The sequence below is a fragment of the Rhea americana genome, unplaced genomic scaffold (assembly GCF_003343005.1).
Source record: "Rhea americana isolate MKP2758 unplaced genomic scaffold, rheAme1 scaffold_0, whole genome shotgun sequence".
In the NCBI taxonomy this organism is placed as follows: domain Eukaryota; kingdom Metazoa; phylum Chordata; class Aves; order Rheiformes; family Rheidae; genus Rhea; species Rhea americana.
This window is the reverse complement of record NW_028185037.1, coordinates 8,589,594-8,613,743: the sequence shown is the minus strand read 5'-3', so window position 1 is coordinate 8,613,743 and position 24,150 is coordinate 8,589,594. Positions and strand designations below refer to the sequence as shown.

The 24,150-nt window shown below is 36.2% G+C and overlaps 1 protein-coding gene across 4 annotated transcripts in view; it reads left to right on the top strand.

Moving 5' to 3' along the window:
• CSMD3 (CUB and Sushi multiple domains 3) overlaps nt 1–24,150 on the top strand; it is a 678,537-nt gene that overhangs the window by 179,792 nt on the left and 474,595 nt on the right. The window lies entirely within an intron of this gene.

Here is a 24,150-nt window from a genome sequence, read left to right as displayed (position 1 = left end):
ATATATATATATAAAAAAGATAAGCTATATATCTTACATATATTTAATAAAATTTTCCAGAGCAACAGATGGTTGTTGTGTGTTTCTTTGTATGTGTATGAATCCTGTTTGAAAAAAATATATACTTTTGAATATTAGATTCTATAAGCCTACATTTTCTTTTCTCATTTTTCCATGTCAAACAACAYATGATCTTACTGCAAGGCTACTGCTTTGCATTTGCTATAGTCATTTATTGTACTGTGTTCTATCAAAAATGGTACATTCCCCTCTGCCAAATTCATTTAAAGATTTTCAGTATGGCATGAAGAAATACACTAAAATTTGTCTTGCCCAGAAAATAATGGATTGGATGGCTAGCAATCTATGTGTGTCAGATAGGCTTGTAAGGAGTTATTGATTATAGCACAGTATGCTCATACAGAGAAAGTGAAGAAATCCAGTAAAACAAAATTCATTAATCATCTGTTCTACTTTTAGTTGCAAATGTTAGATACTTGCCAGAAGATCTAACGATGTTCTTATACATTGCTTCTCTGTGTGYTTCAAAAAATAGTCATAAAATTAAGATAAAAGTACTGCATATTTAGGGTTTTTTAAGTATAATGGGAAAAAAGATCAATTTTTTTGAACTACTGGTTCAACCAGTGCATTTCTGGCTATGCTTTCTCAATCTTGTGGGTCTATTTCTAAAATTATATAGTTACATAGTTACATTTGTATCTTTTAGGTGGTACATCACAGGGCTTACGTTTTTTCACAAGTTTTGAAAATTTGGAAAGCATAGCACTTACTCCAGTTTTTAAACTTTCATTTTTAATTCAGTATTTCTGCAGAAGTATATAAAATTCCTGAATCAGAAAATAGGGCAACGATAGGAAGCAAGTAGAACGTGGTTCCAAATTAGTATTCATTTAGCTGAGATTATTGTAGAAGAGAGAGAGAGAAGGAACCATTTACAGAAACAAACTATTTTTAGAATATGAGTAAAAAATAATTAATAAAATTGTAAGTATTAAGGATTTTACAACATATAAAATGTAAAGCCAAAACATTACTTAGCTCTATTGAGCCACAGTGCTAGTCCTTCAGAAGCAAACAAACAAACCAAAAAAAGACATTCTTTTCCTGTGGTAGTGCTCAACTGTGACACAAAAATGTAATAAAAATATTGAGCAGCAGAACTCACAAATCTTGGCTTTCCGAGGCTCCCCCCTCTGTGGATTTTCAGTGCCTGATAGTATGATTGCATTCACACTCCGGTATTTCCTGCAAAGGGAGCAGTAATTTATATCTCTGTCTTCTATCCAACTGCCTATTTTCATGAAAATCTTGAGGATGTTTTTCAAAATGTCTCTTTCCTGCCAAAACTGATTAAAGTTAGGCTATGGATTTGAAAGCTGTTGGAGTAGGAGGAAGGCAAACTGAAGTTTTTGAAGCATTTGTAGTCAGTTTAGCATCAAGTTTCAGCAATACAGTCCTGGGCTTCTTTTGGTTTATGCTATGCAAGTAATCATATGAACCATATTCTCCTAAGTATAATGTTTAATTTATATTACAATAATTTATACTGCTGTTGAATTATTTAATTTTCTGGTAGTCTGTGTTGTAATGCAAGGAACATGATTTTCTTTGATTCTAACTGCTGACACTGACATCATGATGAAAATAGCATGTTGAGCACTTTATTGCTTTATTTTTACATTGTGTATGTGTTGAAAATTGTCACCTAATGAAAATACTGTAAGGGCCAATGAATTGTATGATTTCTTTTCTCAGCCAGTCTTTTTGTTTGTTTTAGTTTTTTTTTTTTTTTTTTTTTTTTTTAATATTTCACTGAAGATGCCCAGAACATAGGTCATTCATGACATAACTAGAGTTCAAGTTGTGTCAGCACTGATATTAAAATCCCTTTTCTTTTTGAATATATTTCTGTAAATTCCTTTGAAATTAAATTTAACATGGCGATCTAAGATTTTTCCTCATGTGTCTCCAAATACKCTTCTGAGTATTTATATCGTGCTTGAGTAAATCCTGTATAATGCTGTTAGTCCAGATGGAATGGCAAAATCTGTGCATGTATCACCCTATCATCCTCATAAGCAATATGCTCTAGTAAGTATTGGATGAGGAGTGTTGTAAGTGAATATACAAACATATACGCATGCATATGTCAGGGAAATAGAGTTTGCTATGATGGGAGAGTTTAGAAGGTTAGCAAACCAGGCCAAGTCTAAACTGTAAAGCTTACTAAATCCAATAATTTACTAATTAACACAGTACGAAGGCCAGTTCTTACATATTATTAATTGCTATTAATACTAATTAATATAAAATATAAAATTAATATACAAAACCRTTAGTCTTTAAGACGTATCCTAAAATATCTGTGAGTACCCACCACCTTGGAGCGGATGTTGTATGATGAGCACTGACGGCTGCAGTCCATGTTGGTTGTTGGTCACCAGGTTGGTCAGATGTGGGAGCTCTTTGATGAGAGAAGCCAGAACTGAAGTGGGCTAATTTCTTCTCTGCATTTCCTCATCACGCTTGATGTTTTTATGCTATTTTGTTCCCGTCCCCAAAAGGAAGATCTCCTCTTCTCCTAGTACTGCTTATCTTAGAGGGTTTTTTTTTTTGATTTTGCCAGTCATCCTAATGCAATCAACAAGATACCAGTTTGTAGTCAGTGGTACTTATCTTACCTGGGAACTTTTTGTCACTTGGATGCCTTCTATGTGCAGCTACAAACATCTTTGGTGTTCACACAGCTCAGGAAAATACTATCACAACACTGCAAAATATTTACATACTTTTGTTATTGCTCTGTTTTAATGTACTTGTATTAGGATTCAAGGCAAGTTAATATTAATTACATCCACTTTTAACTTATAGCTATCACAGGCTGCTGCTTTATCTACAGGAGTCAATTTTTTTTATTCACTTTTGGAATCCTAGCTCTATTGCTGACTTCCTGTTTGGTGTGCAGACAGCTAGTGTCATTCAGTTACAAGGTCCAGATTCATTCCCTTTTGATACTTATTTCACACAGACACTATAAGAGCATTCTTTTATTGTATTTTTATACTCCATTTCACATTCTACAGATAAATAATAATATATTATCACCTATTGATAGCAGAATCCTGTAAATTCTGATTTTAATTACCTTTATCAAGAGAGCAATTTTGCAATAAAAGTATGTATTCAGTTATTTTAATGCCTTAAAAAGGTTGTAAAGATAAATAGAAAACAAGATACTTCACATGGTTTTATAAAATGAATAGTTTAATGCCTTGTTCTAYGAAATGTTGTATCCTTTCAGCAAGAGTAATTTGTGTCTGAAATTCAAGCTAAGACCAATGTGAGCTGAAAGTACAAAGCCTCTTACCTGGCGAGGTCAGCAGAAGATTAGGATCTGATGTTTTTATTGACATAATCTGTAAAGCTCTTTTTTGCTTAATAGGCACAAAATAGGGCCTGTGATGTGCAAACCCATCAATACCAAACGACACGTACCAAGAGCATCTGTAGCACATATTCTGCCTGAGGATGAATAGGGGCATTGCAACAAAGCTAAGATTCTTCCGAATTCCAGATTCYTTTTGGTGTTCTCTCAAGAGTGAGGTTTAGAATAAGGTCTGTCATCAGGGACTTCAGAGTTTTAATTGAGACTGATTACATTCTAGATACATTGCAACATCCTTATTTAAAAACAGCATTGAAAAAATGTATTTTATTTGTATTTATGATTAGCTCAATTCTGTAACCCTCACTTTTTTCACAAGGTCATTATTTCATATTCTGCCATGCATTTAAGTCTCAGGAGTCGAAATCTGTGCAAGTTTTAGTAACTTATAACAAGCTAGTTAAAATAGAAGATGAATGTTTGGACCATGATCTAATTGCTTATTTAAGTAGAACAATAAAATGGATAGAAAGCTGGGATTTTAGGCTGGCTACTACACATGAGCTGTAATTTTCCAGCAAAAACTCCGTAATGATTTTGGTCTCATATCTATAATGTGCTGGATTCATATCATAAACCAGAATGGTTCTGAAGATGCCATTACTACCTGTTGAGGAAATGATGTGTGAAATAAGAAGGATGTATATTACAGGCCCTAATGGCTCTAAAGGAATAGCTCTTAAGAAGAACGTCAGCTGGCTTATACAAGACTAAATGCAAAACTTTTTTTCATTGCACTGAAGGGAGAAAATATACACAAAGAATACAGTGTTTATGTTGTTTCCAAGAGGATTTGCTCCATCACCTTCTCACGGTGAAGGTTAACTATACAGTAGTTCCCCAGATCCTCCTATTTGCTCTTCTTGGAGATAGAAGAAACRTTAGCTTTCTTCCAGTCCTCAGGAACATCCCTCAAAGATTATCAAGAGTGGCCTCACAGTGACATCAACCAGCTCTCCCAGCATCATGGGTGCATCCTGTCAGTTCGCATGAACCTGTGTATGACTGGTTTGTTTGAATGTTTCCTAACCTGATCCTCCACCACTGAGAGTAAGTCTTCCTTGTCCCAGACTTTCCCTCTGGCCTCAGGGACCTGGGATTCCTGAAGGCCAGTCTTCTCAATGAACACTGAGGTGAGGAAAGGTATTGAGTACCTGGGCCCTTTCTGTGTTCTTTGCCACCAGGTCTCATGCCCCACTGAGCAAAGGGCCCACATTTTTCCTAGTCTTCCTTTTGCTGGTTGATTCTTGAGCTTGGAGGAGGTGATCCTTGAAAATCAACCAGCTCTTTTGGACACTTATTCTCTCTAGGCCCACAGCTTATGGGATTCTTCCAAGCAGATCTCTGAACAGGGCAAAGCCTGCTCTCCTCAAGCCCAAGGCAGTAATCCTGCTTTTAGCTTTGCTCCCTCCTCTCCGGATCCTGAACTTCACCATCTCATGGTCACTGCAGCCAAGGCTGTGCCCGACCATCACATACCCAATTATTCTTTCCTTGCTTGTAAGTAGAAGGTCCAGCAGAGTGTCTCCTCTCTTTGGCTCCCCAATCACCTGTTAGAAAGTTCGCAATGCATTTTTGTAACCTCCTGTATTGCTTGTGCCCTGCTACATTGCCCTTCCAACAGATATTGTGGTGCTTAAAGTCTCCCATGACTTCTTCCAGTTATCTGAAGAAGGCTTCATCTTTCCCAATCAATCTGTAGCAGAGACTAACTACATTACTCATGCCGGTCTGCCCTCTATTCCTGATTCGTAAGCTCTCAATCGGCTCATCATCCRTCCCAAGGCAGAGCTCCATACACTCCAGCTGCTCTCTCATGTCAAATGCAACTTCTCTTAGTCACCTTCCTGGCCTGTCCTTCCTGAAAACCGTGTTCATCCATTGGAGCATTCCAGTTATGTGAGTTATCCCACCTCAACTCCTTGAACTCAATGAAATTATAGCCCTGTAACTGTACACAGATCTTTAATTCCAATTGTTCCCCATGCTGCATGTATTAGTGTACAGGCACTTCAGAAAGGCACCCAGTTGTGCCRATTTCCCAGGAAATATATAAGAGCTTTCCCCATAATATTGTCCTGATGGCACATAATTATTTATGTGCATACACTTGAGGTGGTCCCCTTTCAGATCTGTTGATTATGAGATCTCTCATGCCCACATCACTCTGCACCCTTTGCTTGCTGTGCTGGTCCACCACTGCCTTACCCAGCTGTGACCTGTCAGCTCCTTCCCCCATCATTCCTAGCTGAAAACCCTTCTCACCAGATTGGTCAGATTGTTGGAAAAGATACTTTAGCGCCACTTTGTCAGGTGGACCCATCTCTCCCAAGCAGTACTTGAGATCAAACATGGTCCCATGGTGATAAAGGTCAAATCCCTCCAGTTGACACCAGTTACAGAGGCTGACCCATGTGACCTGCTCATTCTTCAAGCCCTTCCTCAGTGCAGGATCAAGGAGAAAACCACCTGAGCCTCCATGTCCTTGACTCTCACCCCCAGAGCCATGTAGCTGATGCGCTTGATGTACTCCTGGCAGTACTGCTGGTGCCCACGTGGAAAAGCAGCAGAGTGCAATAATCTGAGGCCTGGACAAGCCTCAGTAGTYTGTCCACGAAACCTCCCCAGACAGCACACCAGGATGGCAGGTCAGGACAGGTGGGAGTCTCCCACTGCCACCTCTAACAGCTCCCTCCTGGTGCTACTGGTGTGTGGCTCCGGCTCTGCAGGCTCCGAAGCTCCTTCGTTTGCAGCCTCTTGTCTGCTATGAGGTCAATGAAACCGTTCTGTACCGACAGATCTGCAGGGAGAGCAGGAGTTCCTGGTGGCAAGAGGCACCAGCTTCTTCGACTCCTTCACCATCTCTGGAGTCTCCATTTCCCAACGCAACAAACACAGACTGCCTGTGCCTCCTTCAGTCCGTGAATACCACTATGGACTGACAATTAAGTTAAAAGCTTTATTAAATGCTTTTGAGAAATAATATTACAATAAAATGATTAGATTTCCTGTAAGTATTTAACTCATTACAGGTATTTAACCCATTACAGGCATTTGGCTTTTCCAAAAATAGCTAAGAAATCAATTTTTTATTAAACATCATGAATAAATCCCCCACACGGAACTTTCCAAATGCTTTTTGTTTGTTTGTTTGTTTTTCTCTGTTTCTTATGCTCAAGTAAATGACTACACAGGAGAACAGTTAAAACCAGGATTTCTATAAAGGTGTTTTGGGCAGAAAGCATTTCCAAAATGCAAATTCTGAAGAACTTTATCCCTTGCTTGGTCATATTATTATTTTTATTTGTCTTGGCCTGCCTTAGAAGACCAGATTGGAAATATTTTATTTTATATTTTTATTTTATATTTTTTATATTCATATTTTTATATATTTTATTTTAGAAAATCATCAGTTTCTTTTTTTCTATTAGTAGTTCACTGGCATTGTTTTGGAATTTTTATGCACATGGAGATCTTAAAATGTAGCTAGCAACTCCTTTTCTGTCATTCCACTGTCATTTATCTTGATTAGATCATGGCACCCACTAAAGCCTTGATGAATCAGTAGTGAAGAAGCAACAAAAGGAGGAGTTTAGTTGTACAGAAAGATGTACACTGGACTCATGAACTCAAGAAATGGAAACGCTCATGCACTGCAAGCTTAGGTGGAGAAACTTGCAGAGAACTGCAGCATCTGCTACCATAACTCTCTACCTCACCAAAGACACGCGGAGTCCATGTTCAATTAATCTGAGCACTTCTCCTGTGAGAAATTGTATTATTTTTTAAGAAAGAGCTATGTTGATCTTAATGAATAATTTAGATGAGGATTTTACTCTTCTGAGACAGACTTTCATGTGTTCAGTTGTCTAAGTGAAGATGCTGCTGGAGATATTTAGATTTTTGTTGTTGTTGTTTCACATAGTGTATACTCTGGGTCAAGGAGGATGTTGCATGGGAGTATCCTAGTAAGGATTTTCACCTAGAGATTTCTGCATGAATTTGCCAATAAGAASTGATTATCTAACAGGAAAAGAAAAATTGAAAAATATAGAGCTCTGTTGAACAACAGTTTAATCAGCTTAGCCTTGCTGCTCTCTTCAACACCTTTTCTCTCTCCTCCTTCTGAATATTGTGCCTCTCTACAAAGGCATTAGACATAAGGAACATTTTTTTTAGATGATATATTTTTTAAAATTAAATCTGAGTGAAAGGCAGGAATGGTTGGAGACATTGTGAGGTAAGAAATGCAGTTGGAAATAAATATATTGATTTTCTTTCAAATTCTCTGACTTACTGAAACAAGGATGGAAAAAAATGTCAGGGCTTTGGATTGTATTTCTGATTTTTTTCCTCTTCTTTTTCAGAAACCTAATTCTCTAGCCTTTTAAAAACATGAACATTATCAAAATCTATGCTAACAAAGTATGCCACAGAGGATTACTGCATGGAAATCTTTTCTAGGTAGCCAAAGCAGCCAAAATTGTAAATCTCTGTGAACAAAACAGCTGTCTAAATCAACACTATTGTATTCCAAAAACAGTATTTCTTTCAATGATGCCAGCACTTCCCTTAACCTTCCTTCCTCACTCAAATAAAATTCACTGGAATAAAGAATAATTTTTTAAAAAAACAGCACTACAGCTCTTTATTATACAGAGTTATGTAGAATTTAGTGATGTTTCACATGCTTTTGGAACTTCGAGCTTAGCAGAAACTCAAACCTCTGAACACTAGAATAAACTGAATAAGGTACATAAGAGCACAACTTTAAATTGCAGTCCAGTACAATATACACACTTTCTTCATTCTCAAGTAATACAAAACACCTCAAAAATAAGAACATGTGACCGCAGGTCAGTGAAGACCTGAAGCAAAAACCTTGTCTTTCTGCAATAAATCTTGGTTTTAGGAGAAATGCAGAGAAATAGTAGCTATTAGCATTTGTGTGTATCCAAACATTTGTTTACAAAAACAGTTGTACTTGCACATACTTTTATAGCCCTTCTGCTTTACAGCATTGCTGTAAAAAATGTGTAACATCCCGTTTCAGTGCTGAGAGTGTGTAYGGGGGGAATCAGGGCAGAACTTGTGGGCACCATGACAAACCTCATCCTTCAAAGGATGTATACATCTTGAAGATGCAATTCTTTGCCTTTTGTGATAAACTGTGTAGCATGGAATACAAGACGTGTGCATGCACACATCTATTCCTTGTAACATATTAAAAATTGAAATGTAAGCACAGAAACTGTTTTAATCTTCCTACTTTTCTGCCCTTGAAGGAACAACAGAAAGGAGAATATCTCAGTGCCTCTAACAAACTTTTTTGACAGGACCTTAAGTCTGTCTATCATTCCATAACTTAATATAATATAGTTTAATTAACCAGTGTACTCACATGGAATGAATAAAGCCAATTCTAAGTATCTAATTCTAATTAGATTTAAGGAAGCATTTGTCAGTGTCCGAAATCTGAATTTTTTTATTTTGTGGAAGGACAATCTTAGCCCCTCATTAATGAACACTAGCTTGTTTGTTTTTCAGTAAATAAAAAAAAGGCTGCAAATAAGGAAAATAACCTAATAAGAATTATAAGAAAATATTAATCAAAAGTTCATTTTAATGTAATTTACACTTTACATTTTTATGCATTTTAAAATCTTTCTAAATGACTTTAYAACACAAAAAAATCCCTAATAACATAAATAGTTTGTGTTAGTGATACACAGTGAAGCTGTGTCTCACAATTTAGCTAGGAAGACAGCTAGCAAAACCTCTCAGGCTGTTCATTGCAATTCACTATGGGCTTGCAGGTAGCTCATCACTGAAGACTTCTTAATATGAGGACAATGTAGCCCAGTAAACATGATTTTTAGATAAAGCTGAGGTAGATTTATATTGTTTCACCAATTTTCTAGTGGTCAAGTGATTACTGCCCAACCTGTCTGAGCCTAACCTCTGTGTCAGCCATACATAGCAAAAATCTGACAAAGCTAGGTAGCACTACGTTACAAACCACAGCCTTTTGTGTTCGTTTGGGGTAGGAGAGGTTACATGCAACTCTCAAATTTCATCTGAGAGGTGATCACAAGGAGGTAGACAGTGGCAAGAAAACAGAAAATATACCTGAGGGAAACCCCGATATGAACATCAAACTTCTCCCAGAGAAGGGAGGAAGTTGGTAACTTGTTGTAAACCCTTCCCTTCCTCCATTTTGCTTGAAGACCAAAGTGTCGACTTTGGGACCCAGAGGGACATCAGGAGGGTGAACATAACACCAAAGAAAAGGAGTAGATCCTAGAAAGGTTACGAACAACAATGTTAAGAGTTGTTAATAAGGTTTCTTTGTACTCATTAGATAATTTGGATTATTTGTTAAAACATTAATTACACCAAATATCATTTCTTGGCTTCATATATATATATATACACACATACATATATAGTGTATTCCTTTTTGCATATAAGATTTTGAGTGTAATATTAAATCCATTGGTGGGAGGAAGTGACATGAGTGACAAAGACATTTGGATAGAGGAAGAAGGTGTACACAAGTTCTACTTGGAAAACTTCTTTGTACATCTCTCAAACAGAAGTTTGAAACTCTTTTTTCTAAACACTTMTGTGGTGTAAAAATCTTTTCCTTCAAGTTCTGATTTTAATTTTCCAAATTTGAATGTGTCTGTGAACTTTTGAAATGCAAGCAGAGTTAATTTAAGTTTGATAAATTTTGGCAAACAAGATAAAAGAGCTGACAGAGTAGTCATAATTTGGCTGAGAAAATGTCTCTTGAAGAGGTCAAGTCCTGCTTCTCTCTTCTGGAGAAGCAGTAGTCACAGATCACATTCAAGAGGGTTGAATTTTAAGTTCTCTGCATAATAAAGCAAGTACCAAAATCACAACTCTGAAATCTTGAAAGCATCCCTAGCCATTTTATGCTGGGATAAAAGGAAAACTGAACGTAACATTACAGGAGAAAAGAGGTAACAGATGTGAAGCAGCAATCACGCTTCCTGCTTTGCATCGTGCTTGGAAAGATTGCACACTGTTGTTTATCTGTATTACAAACCTGATTATGTGGACTTGTCCATTTTAGGCGGATATTTTGATGAACATTTGCATTTTTTTCATAAACGTATTTCTTCAAAGCTGTATACTCCCTGTGATCCATTTGTCATGACAGCAGAAGGCTCCAAGGAATAGACAATGAAAGATATGCTAGATTCTCTTCCCACTAAGTTCCTATACTGAAAGYAATGCAAGAAAGTAAGTTGACTGTAGGTGGTAAATGCAAAAAGAGCTTTCAGTAGTCTTATTCCATAATTTCTGCAGTTAATGAAGATGAACTCATTGCAATCCTTTCCCCACTGGACAGTATAAAACTTAATGCACTCGTTCTGAGGAAAAACTACAACTTTAAGCATCAGGTTGAGAGAGAGAAAAATGAAACAATGGGAAGCATTTTTTTTCTCTAATCTTGCTGTAGATATTGTACTAGATTACGTGCAGGGAGATTGTAAAACAGTAAATTAATTGTGACAATACACTTGTTCCTCAGACTTTGTGTTTTGGAGTTTTTGTTTTGTTTTGCTATTGTTCTTTCTGTAAGCTATCACAGAAATGACAGAGGAATTCATGTGGGGAGGAACTTATGGAAGATATCAAATCCAACACACCCCTCAAAGCATGGATTTAAAGATGGATAAGGTCGAGCTTGAGTTTTGAAAACCTCAAGGGATGGAGGTTCCATAGCCTCCCTGTGTAGCCTGACCAATGGTTAACTTCCCTCAGGGTGAAGAATGGTTTTGCTTATGTCCAACCAGAATTTTTTATGTTGTAATTTGTGACCACTGTCTCTTGTCTTTTGGCTGTGCACCTTGGAAAAGTGTGACTGTCTCTTCTCTAGAACCTCCTTTTGATTAATGAAAGATTGGATGTTCTACCCAAACAAATCCAAATTATTAAAACCTTTTAAAGTGTATGTTATTTATTGCAAATTTAAACATATTTTTCTCTTTCTAGTTCTGCTCCCCAAATAGTACAATCCTTGCAAATGAGATTAAAAAAAACTTACATTATTGAAAGTAAAATAAATACCATTTGCTACCAGGTTATTTTAAGTATAGCTTACTGTAATATCTTCTTATACATAAAAACACTTCTTTGAAGACACAATGTTACACTTAAAATCTTGTTTACGGATTAAGGGGAAGCATACCTTATATATAAGTAAAACTAAGAATTTATTGTTAGTATAATGGAAATTTTAAAAGTCTAATCACTATTAGTCCAGGTCTAATTGTTTCAGAAAAAGAAGTAATAATGTAGTCAAAATTGTTATATATGCCCTTCACTCTACCCTGTTTCCTGAAGTTATACTCACCCTTTTGTTGCTCTTCTAGGTCTTAACACTGGTGGTTTCATTCTGTTGGTAGTGGCAATAGTCAGCATCTGGATCCCTTCACTGGGAGGAATGTAATAATCACATTGCTCGTTTCTTCTTCCTCACTCCAGGATCCATTTGCAGTCAATTTTATGTTTGCTAACATGCTTTTACATGCCTGCTCTTTCTCCATTGGTCCACAACTCCATGTCACATCTAAATTCACTATATATGGTGCCTTCTGTGTGTGCTAGATAAATGTTTGTTGTTCTCTTTGTTACTCCTAAAACCAGTTTTGTCCACATCCACATCTGCGTTTCTCTAACTGACCATGCATGAATTGTTCATAGCCACGAGGCCTCCAGAGCTGAGCTTGTGCCCTGTCTCTTATCATCCCATGCCTGCACTCYTCCATGCCTCCTCAAGGTGCCTGCTATTGTACCAGGCCTGTAATATACTACATCATTACGTTAGTCATAAATAGCTCCTTTTGCACAGAATAACTGCTTGTCATGGATATATATATATATATGTATGTATATGTGTATGTGTATATATATATATATGTGTGTGTGTGTATATGTATAGTCATAATAACCAAAGCTAAGCGAAAGTAAAACAAAGTAAGTGTAGACACTAGGTCAGCTAGAGAATTTGATATCTCAGCTAAAGCAATGGAAAGAAGAAGTGCAGCCAGGCCAAGAAAAGTTCACACAGAGCAGGTATGCCATGCCTCAGTCCTGAGGCCTTGCAAACTCACTGCAGAGCTTATGACCTTTTACTAGCAATAGCAAATACAGGGCTACACAGTTATAAAATCGAAACACTCTATCCCAGGAAATCTCTAATAATTCAAAGAAAGAGAGGAAAAATAATTTTCTGGATCTGTCCATTCATATTTTTTGAAATAAGCTTTCCTTCTTCTCCCCCTCTGAATGGGCAACTCTGTAAGATCCTAAACTGAGCAGTTTTCTCTAAGAACTGTGACAATTGATCTGAAAAGTGAAATTTTAAATATTATTTATTGAGATTGAGTAAGTCTTCAAATTTATCTTCCAACTCACAGTGTCATGGAATCAGATAAGGATTTCATCTCACCTTAAGAATCTGGTTACAGATTAAGTAAAAAAAAAAAAATCACATTATATCTATCATTCAGGTCTGACACATCCCAGATTTTTCCATAACTCCTAAGTGCATTAGAACAGATAATTTAGGAGGGAGAAAAAGAGGGCATATGTTTATTATCTCCTTGGAGTCTTACATTTATTTCAGCAAAATGTACTGAGGTATGAAGGGAGTTCGTAGGAGGGTACCTGTACTAGGTTTTCTCTATAGGTGCTACAGAAAAGGAGCTATCACCTGTAAACAAATTTTCATATTGAATAAAGAGAGATATTAGATTTTACTCTCTTCTCTGACTCTAAATGAAGTTTAAGGTGATTGCTCCCAGCTTAAGTGTCTGTGTTAGGCAAAGGCATTATCTGCACCCAAGATGGTAAAAAATTTATTAAAGGTGTGCGTCTTCCTTCGGCTAAGCATGGTTTCATTTGTTTGTTTGTTTTCCTTCTGCATATCTGGCAGGTATGTAGAGCTGATGTTTTGAGATTTGCTCTCTTTTAGAAGAAAATCGCATAAGAACAGCTAATGAGATTTAAAACTTGTCAAGTGATAATTCTGATTTAAACTTAAAACATCCGTCATATCCTTAAGTATTGCTGTGCACAGGAATTCCAATATACAGAGATTTTTGAGATATGAGCAATTTTTCTAACAGGTACCTGTAAACTTACTTATTTTTTTTTTAATGCAACAGTGTGAATCCCACAAAATTTAATAAAACCAGTGAGAGAATCTACAACAAAATTTACCTGACAATAAAACAGACTTCAGTGATTTATATAGTATATATCAGAAGAAAAGTAAAAGAACATTTTTACTGAAATTTCAAATTAATGTAAATATTCCATTAAAACATTAACAAAATTATTATATTTTGTTGGGTTTAATCCAATATAAGTCCTATCTGATTTTCTCCCCAATCTATCCAATATAATAATATATGGCAAAAGGGGGGGAATTCAGAAGGTGAAATATATAAATATTTACTAAAATAAAGGGGTTTTTTGGAAGCACAGCTTTTGAGATGACAAGGAGAAGCTTCAGCTGGAGATGAAACAATAGTATATTTTAAAACAGTGTTTAAAGGCAGAAAGCAAATTGCAGTAAGGAAGAAATCTAAGTCTGGGTAACATTCAAATCTCAGAAGTTGTGTATTGACAGATCTCACTGCAATCTGTTCACTTCTTGGTTGTTCTCATGGTGAGAAAATTTCTCCTGTAAGGTCTGGAGAAGGAAAGGCCTGAACCTCTCTTGTTTCAGTTTATGCCCATTGCTGCTTGTCCTCCGTGCATCACTGTGAAAAGCCTGGTTCTGCCTTCTCAGTAATCTCTCTGCAAGTACCTGGGGGCTGTTAACTCCCCCGAAAGCAGCCTCTTCTCCACACTCAGTCAGCCCAGCTGCCTCAGCCTCTTCTCTCAGGGCAAGTGCTCCAGCTCCCAACCCTGTTAGCAAMCTTTGCTGAACACACTCAGGTTTATCAACTTCTTTCTTCCATGGRGGTGGATGAGGTATTCTAGATACTGCCAGGAACAAAACCATGAAAAGATGAYTGAAAACAGATCTCCCCCTTCCACCATGACTCTGAAAAACTGGTCCTTCCCCGCAGCAGTTTCCTAGATCACAACAAACTCCTCTTCAGGTCTCAGAAACAGTTTTCCTTCCATGCTCATGGAGCATGGCTATGTAGCTTGCTGCTTCCTCCTGGAGTATCTTTCTGCTTTCGTAGAGAATCCTTTCTTGGTGGGGCTCCCACACCTGGCTTGCTGCACTCTGCCTTTGAGAAGATTGCTCCAGATAAGAGCCATCAGCTGATCTCAAGCAAGGAGCAAACTCCTCCTGGCAACCACAGTTGGGTAACACAGGGTGCTGTAGCCCTCGGAGCTACCCAGTCATCTTATAGGCAGCCTCACCACGTCATTTTAACCGAACAGAACCAAACTTGTTCTACACAGTAACAGAAAAATACAAGAGGTACTACTTAACATACTTATTTCCAATAAGATAATAGTCACACTCTTAGGCTGTACATTTGCATAATTCTCTGTGATAGAGCAGTATCCCAGTTACAGATGTGTGACATCCCAGAAGATGTGTATCTTTGGTTCACAGGCCAAACTGCAAAACAACAAGAAAAAAAAATAGCCATGGTTGAATTGATACTTTAGTTTCTTTATTAAGAAAATGAAACAATAGCAAAGATATCCCCTCCTTTTTTTTAATTGTAATCACAATATGTTTTAGATCATCTCTCATGATTGGAATTTTTGTGAATTACAAAGACAAAAATACRTTTCACGGAATCACAGAATGGCTGAGGCTAGAACGGACCAAGCTCATCATCTAGCCCAAACCTAACCTGTTCAAGCAGGGTCACCTCGAGCATGTTAGACAGGAACGCATTCAAGCAGGTTTTGAATATCTCCAGAGAAAGAGACTCCACAACCTCTCTGGGCAACCTGTGCCAGGGCTMCGTCACTCTCACAGGGAAGAAATTCCCCCTCACGCTCAGGCAGAACTGCCTGTGCTCCAATTTCTGCCCATTGCCTCTTGTCCTGTCACACGGGACAACTGAAAAGAGTTTGTCCTCATCCCCTTGACACCCTCCCTTCWGGTACTTGTACACATTGATCAGATCCCCCCTCAGTCTTCTCTTCCCCAGGCTGAACAGGCCCAGCTCTCACAGCCGTTCCTCACAGCGCAGGTGCTCCAGACCTCTGATCATCTTTGTAGCCCTATGCTGGACTCTCTCCAGTAGCTCCATGTCTCTCTTGCACTGGGGAGCCCAGAACTGGACGCAGGACTCAAGATGAGGCCTCCCCAGGGCTGAGTGGAGGGGCAGGATCACCTCCCTCCACCTCCTGGCAACACTCTTCCTAATGCACCCCAGCAGAGCATTGGCCTTCTTGGCCACAAGGGCACATTGCTGCCTCATGGTCAACCTGTCATCCACCAGCACTCTCAAGTCTTTCTCTGCAGAGCTGCTCTCCAGAATGCCAGTCCCCAGCTTGTACTCGTACCTAGGATTATTTTTTGCTAGGTGCAGCACTCTGCACTTGCCCCTGTTGAACCTCAGGAGGTTCCTCTCCGCCCAACTCTCCAGCCTGTCCAGGTGTCTCTGAATAGCAGCACAGCCCTCAGGTGTGTCAGCCACTCCTCCCAGCTTGGTATCATCAGCAAACTTGCTGAGGAGGCACTCCATCCCCTCATCCAGGTCATTGCTGATGAGTGAGTTGAACAACTTCCAGTCTTCTTTCTTGGCAAGTATASTTTTAGGATCTCTCTCTGTGTACCCTAACTGGGATCTTCTTACCACCTGAGCAGYCTTCTCTGTGCCCATACGTGGGCTGTTATACTGGTATATTTGAATCAGCAGAAAAGCTATTTACCTCATAGAACATTTTCTTATCTTTGATGTGCATAACATTAATTCTGACATCTTTCAKGTGGATATATTGCAGTGCTTCATAACTTTTCTTCTCCCATTATTTTACTATTGAAATAATTGGAAGTAAGATGATCGACAAGAAGTCTCTTCTATTTAAATTTGTCTACCATGCTCACACAAAGAAAGCCACTCTAAGTATACTGATAMAGATTACTTGGATTTTCTTGTAAGTAGTAAAAGTACCAACTCCCCCCAAAACTTCATTTTTATGTGAGAAAAATATGCATTTCATTTTCTGTTGCTGGAAAACAGCACTAAAAGAAATGTTGGCTGAGTTACAGATTAGTAGGTTATCTTACTTTTGATAGATCTACTTGTGAGCTGATCTGTCAAATTTTAAGTCTTCAGTCTAGAAGAACAGAAAATGAACGATCTTTTTAGCCATTAACCAAATGACTTATGATGTTTACCTAGAATATAGATAAGAATTCAGGAGACTGCATACCTTTTACGTTTTTTGTAAAAAGGCTACTGGTTTTAATATGCCAAAATTTTTCATACCTCTATTCATGTTTCTTTTCTTCTTTATACATAAAATAATAAATAATTGTGCAGTATTTACTAGAAAATGGTTACTTTTTCTATCAGAAATTCTGCAGAAGAGTATAACCCAGCTAAATTATATTCACTACATGCTCTCTCCAAATAGGCACAAACTGTGTGTGTGTTGGTAGTGTTTTCCCACTGGTATAGCTCATTTTTTTGAGGTTCTGTCTCAAAAGAAACATACTAGGAGACAATTTATTGAGAATATATTCCATTTAACTTCTGGTAGAGCACAGTTTAAGCTCCTGAGCTTCCTCACCTTTTTAGCTACAATCAATTATTTGATTTTTTGCTGACTGTCAAATCTGTATACATTTTACAGCTTTATTGAATATACAAGTGCAAAGCCAAGGATTTGAGGATGTGAMTCATGTCAGCTTATAATCTTCCTTAGCTTTATTTGGGATCTAAAACCTCTGTGTGAATTGCACAAATCACAACACAAAATCACAGAAAATTAGGGTTTCTTATGTCCTGAAGAAATCTTCTATGTCCCTTCCCTCAAAAGCAGGATCACTTTAAGCCATTGATGACAAATCTTCAACAAAGCTCTCCTTACATATTTTCAGTTGATGTATGCTTTGCAAWTATTTTATTTAAATTTCTGAAAAAGGTAAGAATATTCCAAGAGAAATTAAAAGGACATTTTTGATTATATCAGGTGTGAAGAAAGCCCAAGAGTATAAATAGTTCTCAGAAATAAATAATCTCAACATATTTGCACTTTTAGACTATATTAAAATATTAAATGAAAGCAAATGTAAATGCATTATGAAGCACACTACATATTCTCTTCTATTCCTATTTTAAAGACAAATTAATTTATTCCCTGAGTCTGAACATCAGAATTCAACATAATCATAGAGAGTAAGTTAAACTAGTTGGATGATTACTTTTTAATTCATGGGGCAAATGTACCATTGCCAACAAACTTGGTAACCTAATGAGGAGAGTTTTAAATCAGGTTTATTGGGTTGTTGACCAAAACTTACAAATAAATGAGGGAAGAGGAACAATGGAGGAGATGTGCACAAGAMATGGCAATGGGGGAGGTTCTCACGCTCTTCTTGAGAGAGAAAGGTGACCACAATTGCATCTCGAGTGCCTGTGTACAAACATATGCAGCATGGGAAACAAACGGGAACTGTAAATCCATATGCTATCAGACTTTGCACATTACTAAAATCACAGAGCTAAAACAGCACAACTGGAGTGCTGCAACRGGTGGATACAGACTCTTCAGAAAAAAAGATAGGCAGGGAACAAAAGGAACAAATACACTTGCAGAGGAATACCTTGAACACAGGAAACTGCTATGGAGTGGGATTGCCTGTGTACCTTCCTACAAGTATTTTTGTGACTACCTATGTTATTTATTACTTTATTCATCTACATCTCATAATCAGATAATTATGCTACAGACTTTTCAACTAAGCTTAATTTTTTAAGGGACATTCCACTTCAACCAGTTTAGTTTCTTTTCTGCTATTGATCTGTAGCCCAGCCAGTGAAGGAACTTAATAAAGAAACTCATTCTACATTGGATTTTATAAAAGGAGTATAGAATGTGCAGAAAATTGCAAAGCTAGAGTCTATATAAAAATACTGGATTAAGCAGTGGCCAAGTGTGACATTGGAAATTTGTGAAAGTTGCTGACAGATAAACCAGCAAATTCAGACTTGTGGAAAATTAAATTCAAAACATAATATAAAGTGGCTTCTCTATGCCATGCTCTGTAAAAAACAAAAATCTAAATGCATAAACATACAGACATCCAAAGAGGAAAACATTAAACATAAAATAACATAGTAAAAATATTCAAATGAAGACAGTTCTGACTTTCACCAAAAATAGTCAACAGACACAAGAAAAAAATGTATAAAATACCTCTCTAATATAAAAATTATTAGTTATAAGCCACTGCTGAAAACACAAAAAATCCTTCCTAAATTGTGGTCACTGAAGCTGATTATCTAGATTAGATTTTTTTTTCTTTTTATTTTAGAGCTAACCTCTGATAAATTTTCAGAAGTAATAAAAAAGGACAAGGTCCTCAGGAAAAGACCCTACATTCTGATTCTGAAGTGTTTAGATAACTTAAATCGTAGCTAGAATAGAGTGTGCTGCCTCTTTAAAGCCAGATAGAACTTCTTGCTTTCTCATGCCAAAGGACTTACTACCTAGACAAGACAATCTCATTTGTTTTATCCTTAATGTTGAATATGAATGTGATTGATGGTTAAAAATCTTATTTAAAAAACACTGGTAGAATTTTAGAGCAAAATATTTTTTCCGTCAGAAATCAGATTACATCTAAAGGGTTGTGGTCTTGGAAAAATATCAGAAAGTATAATCTAAATAATTATATTTCCATTTCCATTTCCATTGAATTTTATTACATCAAATAATCAAGAATGGTTTCAGAAAGATGTAAAAAGCAATAGGCTTCACTTAGTAAGAAAATACTTAGAATTGTGCTTCACTTTGTACGTAATTATTTTATGTCTATAAGTGGTTCATTTATATTTTAATGATAWATATGTGGTGATAGAGTGGAGAACTATATTTTTTCAGGGACTTCTTTTTTTTTTAATTGCTCAACAGAAATCTTTACAGTTAGACATCAATTAAGACATCTGAGCTTGAAAGAAAATACTGTAGAGTATTTTTCTCTAGGTAGAGTTTATATAACCACATGGATACATGTATAGGTATCCCACATATGCAGAGGAATGTGCAGAAGCATGTAAAGTCATTTTTAACTACACTAACAGGATCATGGTTTATTTATTTTGGAATGTTATATTCTCATTGCATTGTATGGTCCACATCCTTTGGTGACACCTACTGCTGTGCAATGCAATTCTGCAAAACAGCAGAAGAGTGACTCTCTTGTGTAGCTGTTCATCATTCTTCTCTCATGGTTGGTTAAAAACTGGAGGGAAATCTCCAGGTTAAATTATCTGGCAAAGTCTCATGTAGCAGCTTGAGATTTCTTGGTATAGATGGGGACACAGCTATGACTCTTTCACCAGTAATAGCACAAATGTAACTGAAAATGATTACACCAGTTGTCTCTCCCTCTTTGTTTTAAATATGAGAGATGCATTACATTAGAGAGAATGTGAATGTTACAGTAGAATGACTTATTAATTTTATAGTGACCTTACTAAACTAGAAAAAGTAGTATTTTTGAAAAGCCCATACATCACTCATGTTATCTGTTTACCTATACKACATTCTGTAAAAAGCACTGGAGTTTCTGAAGGAATTCAATGATTTCTAACATCAAGATCTTCTGTAATCTTCAAATAAAAGTTTTAAGTGCTAGGTGTTATTCATGTGCATAGATCTTTAAGAGTAATAATTACTATGACGGTCAAGTGCTTCAGTAGAAGAAATAGACTGTTAATTCTTTTAGACTGCTCAGCAAACTTGTTTGGAGTGCAAGATTAAAATTTGGGATAGCAAACAGCACTACAGCCGGGGTTGTGCAGCTGTAGTACAGTGAGTGAATGGTATTGCATGAAGTGCACAGAGTCTGTGCAGCTAAGGTCAATGTGCAGAGGAACTGTTACAGATCCGTTCAAAAACACTCACCCTTTCTTGACAAGTTCCTCCACAAGCTGCTTAACTTGCTCAAAACTTTTAYTGGATATTGTAAAGATCATTGTTTAAACTAAGAAAGTTGCTACTTTCCCTCACCTGATTTTCAAGACTAGATAATGGAAATGCCTATTAAACATGAACAGTGGATTAATGCACTTAATTCTAACTGTTCAAAACCCTATAAATATCTAGTTAGATTAGATGATATGATATATTGTGTGCCAAATTAAAACTTGATTTACCATGCAATCTCATTGAGTTCTCTTTGAAATCAGGGAATTTGCATGGTCTATAAATCACTGATAACATTGACTGGCTTTGATCATCACTGTTCTTGAAAACTGTAGTTCAGTGCTTATGTAGCATTATTGTAAATACCACTGAAACCTGCAGGAATAAGCAGACATTTACATTTAAAAGTAAACTAAGAAAAGACTGAATAAATAAATATATGTATTAAAAATATTAATTATGAAAAAGGAACAAGGAACAGCATACAAAGTTAGTATTTTGTTTTGATAATACAATATAAAATTTTATGAAATTAATTTTCATGAGGAGTTATTCAAATGTTTTATTTCTTGCTGGGATTTATCCAGAAGAAAAAACGTGGCATGTGTGTATTTATATAAATAATAACCTGTGTATGCCCCAAAAAAATCCCCCAACTTTTCTACTCTCATAATCATCACACAAATCATCACAGTGTCAGAGATATTCCCTCTGCATGAGCCCTCATGCATATTCAAATATAGATCTTCATTTGAATTCTTAATACCTTGAAAAGCTTTTCTAAGCCAAGTCCCCACTTGCATATCACTTTGAAAAATCTTCCCCTTTCAACATATGGTTAAGATCAGAGAAGTATGTTTGCAAAAATGACATCTTGGCAATCTGCATATTTTTTGCATTTATGCCTTCCTATCACATTTGCAAGTTTGTAGGTTAGATATATTTTCTAAATTCATGATAAAATAAATTTGATTTGCTTTTTGAAAATATTGGGTAGGCATTTCAAAAGTAGAGTGATACTAAAACCTCATCTCTGCTTGCTGGATAGTCAGAACTGTCAGCAGCATAATGTCGATTGTCTCAAAATCTGACAAAAATATTGTCTTCTCACCATTCCTGTGAATATTGTTCTCCCTGTTCCATAATTGGAAATCAAAAGAAGGGGGAGTAACAAGCAATTCTTGCTCATTTAGGTTCTTAACTGCTGTTTAGCTACTACCTTTCGATCACATTGAAATTGAGCAGTGCTAGGTACTTAAGTATCTTCGAGGATTGGTACCTAAGGGGTTTCACATAGATCATAGAGTTGCAAGAAGATATTCTCGGAGTTCTGTACAGAAATCACTGCAAATGTTACCTTCGTTCTCTTTCTTTCTTGATCGTGTACCATTTTTGGACTTGTTACACAGTGATGAAGATGGGAAACTTACTCTTCATGAATTTTTCTTCTTAGTTATTTGTCTGTGTTTCAGAACTGTCATAGAAGCAATTATGAAAATGAYAGAAATTTAGGTGTTAAAAAAGGATTGTGTATAAATGATTATTAAATTTTATTTTATTCGTCACAGCACCCTTCACTTTCAAGTCAATGGCAGAACTCAGGTCGACTTCAATATGAGTAAGAACAGGTCTTGTCATTTTATAAAACACTTGAAGATGGATTCCGTTTTCCAGTGGCTTCAAAACTTAAGGCACCAAACATGTTTAAGAGAACTGATATCTTCCCAGCTGTCAGGTTTTGCCTATGAGGATTTGCCTGCAAAATTGAAGCTAAAACAATTAAATGATATTGTAGATGGGGGGATATGGTAACAGAGCACAGTAATTCTCTCATTTACCAAGCTAATATTTGCATTACAAAGGCTAAGAAGTTATCTGGTGTGCTTTTGGATATATTTAAAAGTAGTTACTATCCTCTTTATTTGTAGTAAGTGTTGATTCATGAATCAGAACAAAATGCATCATGTTGTGTCTGGTTCATATTTTGCTGATGCAGCAAAAATTCATTTTGGCAAAAATCTCTGAACAGATGTGGTTCAGAAATAGCAGACATGCTCATTGACATAGCCTCTATTTTTAAACATAGTCACTCTGTTTATTTAAAGTATTAGCATAGTATAGCAACATTTTTGATTAACAGCTTTTAGATTGTTGGGAACTAGGATAGGCTTCTCTCTCTTTCATTTATAGAAAGTAAACACAATGAGTTCTGTAGTATAATTATTTTTCCAAAGTCTTTTTATTTTTGAGTCTAAAGGAAAGCTATTGCAATGTTTTTAGTCTTTTATGAGTACTCGTAGTCTTCTCCTTTTAACTTATGTGAGCCAAAAACCTTCTCCACTCTCTATTCTTTTTATAGCGGCATAAGCTTCCATTAATTAAGCTATGAAAATTTACTTGTAACAACTTTTTCAAATCGGTAGATGATAAAACATATTTAAATAAACATGAATGGGTCCATCAGAATCATTTAGCTAGTATGTTAACCATTGTTTTAATGGAAATATTATTTCTGTGAAGTAATAATTAYGAAGAAGAAAACAGATCTTGGTTTTCTGGTTTCTCTTTAAATAATAAAACTAAAGCTTTGATTTTTCTTATATACTACTGTATTTCTTTCACAGTAAAGGACTTAAGCCTGTAAAGTGATGAGGTTCCTCAACTTCGTTACATTTAGTGAATACTAAAAAGTAATTAGCAAAATTAAACCGATGTATATATTTACTTTAGTGTGTCTGTCATACAATAATCTAGCAGAATTTTTAAGGAACAAAAGCTGGTTTCTTAAATTTCTAAACTACCCTAATTAGGAGGTTTGTGACAGTCATTAAGATTTTTTTTCTTGATAGGACTGAGTCATTACATGTATGTCAGTATATGTGTTTAGCTCAGTGATCCTATATTCTTTCAAAAATATGTATTTTTTAATTTTCTYTTAACTTTTCAAGAATATTGACTGATTTCAAGTGTTAAATCACTATTTATTCATGTTACCACTTTAACTACACAGAAAAAGGAATTCCTTTTTGGGTGTCCTTCAAACATTTGGGTAACAAACTGAATTATTGGGATAAAACGTGATATAACTCTATTGAAAGGTATTTCCACTTCTGCGAGTAATAGCACTACATTCACAATCAATTTTATTAACTCACAAAAAAAATAACATAAGATTCTCAAAAACAACTTGGGGGATATTAGACAGGGTGTGTATATATACCTTTATGACAATACACCATTTCAGTCATTTTTTCTTACGTTCTTGAAGAATGTCATTTRTGAATCTTTATGTGAGAAGTAGTTCTATTGATATTAGAAGATTTTGTAAATCTTCTCCAATTTGAATGCTACAAGTTTATTTGGTACAAGACTATATTACAGTACTTTTACCATGAGAAAGTATTCCCATAGTTGCTTTTGAAACACAAGACCTATTAAAAAATATCCTTACTAAAATGACTATGATGTAAAGATTTTAATTGTGAATAGGTCTGTCATCTGATATTTAGGAAATTATCCATGAAGAGTTTTATTTTTCAGTATAATGTTGCTGCCATATT